Source organism: Ictidomys tridecemlineatus, chromosome 1, assembly GCF_052094955.1.
Source record: "Ictidomys tridecemlineatus isolate mIctTri1 chromosome 1, mIctTri1.hap1, whole genome shotgun sequence".
Lineage (NCBI taxonomy): Eukaryota > Metazoa > Chordata > Mammalia > Rodentia > Sciuridae > Ictidomys > Ictidomys tridecemlineatus.
Genome location: NC_135477.1, coordinates 225,506,917 through 225,510,491, shown reverse-complemented (window position 1 = coordinate 225,510,491; position 3,575 = coordinate 225,506,917). Strand labels below are relative to the sequence as shown.

Below are 3,575 nucleotides of genomic sequence, written 5' to 3'. Positions count from 1 at the left end.
ATTCAGTAAAGTAGCAGGATATAAAATCAACACTCATAAATCAAAGGCATTTCTGTACATCAGTGATGAATCTTCTGAAAGAGAAATTAGGAAAACTACCCCATTTACAATAGCCTCGAAAAAATAGAATACTTGGGAACCAACCTAACAAAAGAGGTGAAAACTATAGAACACTAAAGAAAGAAATTAAAGAAGACCTTAGAAGATGGAAAGATTTCCTTTTTTCTTGGATAGACAGAATTAATATGGTCAAAATGACCACACTACCAAAGGCACTATATAGATTTAATGCAATTTCAAGCAAAATCCCAATGATATTCCTTATAGAAATAGGAAAAGCAATCATGAAATTTATTTGGAAAAATAAGAAGTCCAGAATAGACAAAGCAATCCTTAGCAAGAAGAGTGAAGCAGGAGGCATCACAATACCAATCTTAAACTACACCAACTATATTACAGAGCTACAATAATAAAAAAAAAATAGCATGCTATTGGCACCAAAACAATGGTACAGAACAGAGGACACAGAGACAAACCCACATAAATATAGTTATCTCTTACTAGACAAAGGTGCCAAAAACATACATTGGAGAAAAGATAACCTCTTCAACAAATGGTGCTGAGAAAACTAGACATCCATATGCAGCAAAATGAAATCAAAACTCTTTCATTCACCTTTCACAAAACTCAACTCAAAATAATACAAGGACCTAGGAATTAGACCAGAGACTCTGTGCCTAATAGAAGAAAAAGTAGGCCCAAATCTTTATCATGTCATGTTAGTCCCCAACTTCCTTAACAAGAAATAAAATCAAGAATCAATAAATGAGATGGACTCAAGCTAAAAATCTTCTTCTCAGCAAAAGAAACTAACAATGAAGTGTATACAGAACAGCTTACAGAATGGGGGCACATTTTTACCATGCACACATCAGATAGTGCACAAGTCTCCAGGATATATAAAGAAATAAAAAAACTTAACATCAAAACAACAAATAACCCAGTCAATAAATGGCCTAAGAAACTGAGCAGACACATCACAGAAGAAAATATGCAATCAATCCACAAATTTATGAAAAAAATGTTCAAAATCTCTAGTAATTAGAGAAATGCAAATCAAAACTACTCTCAGATTTCATTGTACTCCAGTCAGAATGACAATTATCAAAAATTCAAGCAACAATAAGTGCCGGAGAGGATGTGGGGGAAAAGTACACTGATTCATTGCTGGTAAATTGCAAAATGTTGCAACCACTTTGGAAAGCAGTATGGAGATTCCTTAGAAAACTTGGAATGGAAGCAGTATTTGATCCAGCTATCCTATTCTTCTGTCTATACCCAAAGGACTTAAAATCACCATGCTACAGTGATGCAACCACGTCAATGTTTAGATAAGCTCAATTCACAATAGCTAAACTGTGGAAACAGCCCTGATGCCCTTCAATAGATAAATGGATGAAGAAATACACACATACACACACACACACACACACACACATAATGGAATATTATTCAGCCTTAAAAGAAGAATAAAATTATGGCATTTACAGGTAAGTGGATGGAGTTGGAGTGTATCACACTAAGTAAGCCAATCCCCTAAAACCAAAGGCTAAATATTTTCTCTGATAACTGGATGCTGATCCATAATGGAGGGGGGTGGGGCAGGGCAAGGAAATAATGGAAGAACTTTGAGCAGAAGCCATGTTGGGGAGGATGGTGGGATGAGTTGAACATTATTACTCCTATGTATAGTTATGACTGCACAAATGGTGTGATTCTACATCATGTACAACCAGAGAAATGAAAAGTTGGGCTCCATGTGTATAAAAAAATAAATTAATTAAATAAAAATAAATAAATTAATTAAAAGAGTAGATCAGAAAATAACACTGTTTTTGACTCCTTTGTAGGGCTTTCTAAAATTACCAAAATGTAGCTTGTTTTTTCTTATAGGGCACTTTATTTTATCTTTTTTTAATTAATTTTTTATTTATAGATGACAGCGGAATGCATTACAATTCTTATTATACATATAGAGCACAGTTTTTCATATCTCTGTATATAAAGTATATTCACTCAATTCATGTCTTCATACATGTACTTTGGATAATAATGTCCATCACTTTCCACCATCATTTCTAACCCCATGCACCCTCCCTTCCCCTCCCACCCCTCTTCCCTATCTAGAATTCATCTACTCCTCCCATGCTCTCCCTCCCTACCCCACTATGAGTCAGCCTCCTTATATCAGAGAAAACATTCAGCATTTGCTTTTTTTGGGGGATTGGCTAACTTCACTTAGCATTATCTTCTCTAACTCCATCCACTTACCTGAAAATGCCATGATTTTATTATCTTTTATTGCTGAGAAATATTCCATTGTGTATAATATGCCACATTTTTTATATCCACAAAATGTAGCTTTTTATTTACATCGAAATATTGATATTTGAAATTTTGGGGGGAGGGGGGTTGGGTACCAGGGATTGAACTCAGGGGCACTTGACCACTAAGCCACATCCCAGCCCTATTTTGTATTTTATTTAGAGATAGGGTCTTACTGAGTTGCTTAGCACCTTGCTTTTGATGAAGCTGACTTTGAACTCGCAATCTTCCTACCTCCAACTCCCAATCCTCTGGGATTACAGGCGTGTGCCACTGCGTCCAGCTATATTTGAAACTTTTAACAACATGGAAATATTCACTCACATTCCAACTACACAGAAATAGAAGAAAAATGTGACAGAGACATCAACAAGACTGAGATCTTAATTAGAATAAGATATATTCCATGCTTGTATAAATACATCAACATAGATTCTACTGTCATGTATAACTAAAAAGAACAAATAAAAACAAAACAAAACAAAAAATAAGACAGAATTATTCTAACTACACAACTGGTTTAGAATAGTATGAAATAATTCCCTGCCCCCACCAGATGCAAAGCCACAGGCATGTCACATTAGGTCAGGGCAAGCGCACAGGTTACTAGATTCCAGTCTATGAGAAATAGAAAGTTTGGTGACCCATTTTCAGAATATAGTGTTCAGTCTTCGTTGGATCAAATTGGAGTCATTTTGTCGTAGTCTTTCCCTTTTGCCAGCCCTAATTCTGAAATTAGCCAATTGTGTAGATTATAACCTTGAATCCTTCAATCAAAATGAAGAGCAGTGCTGGGTAAGGTAGATAAACAAGTGGACTGCCTACCCAGGTGTACTTGCTAGCCAGGTTCCTATAGCACAAGTTTTACCTTATCAACCCACTTGTGTGTGTGTGTATGTGTGTATGTGATACTGAGGATTGAACCCAGGGCCTCATGCATGCTAGGCAAGCACTCTACCACTGAGCCATATCCACAGCCTTTGCCCACCAACTTTTAAGCACATATTTGATTTCTTGTGCACCTCGCTATTTCTAACAAGTCTAAGGACTGAAACAGAATATACATTAAGAGAGAGAGAAAAAATGACAACCCAGTTAGGTTTAATAAACATAGGCAAGTTGGAAACAATGACACATGCCTGAATCCAGTACTAGGGAGGCTGGAGCAGGAGGATCACAAGTTCAAGACC

General features: G+C 36.3%; 1 non-coding gene across 1 annotated transcript; it reads right to left on the bottom strand.

The window, feature by feature from the left end:
* Positions 1-3,288: 3,288 nt before the first annotated feature.
* Trnaa-agc (transfer RNA alanine (anticodon AGC)) lies at positions 3,289-3,361 on the bottom strand. Its single transcript has one exon. It is a non-coding gene; the product is annotated as a tRNA-Ala (tRNA).
* Between the last annotated feature and the right edge of the window lie 214 nt (positions 3,362-3,575).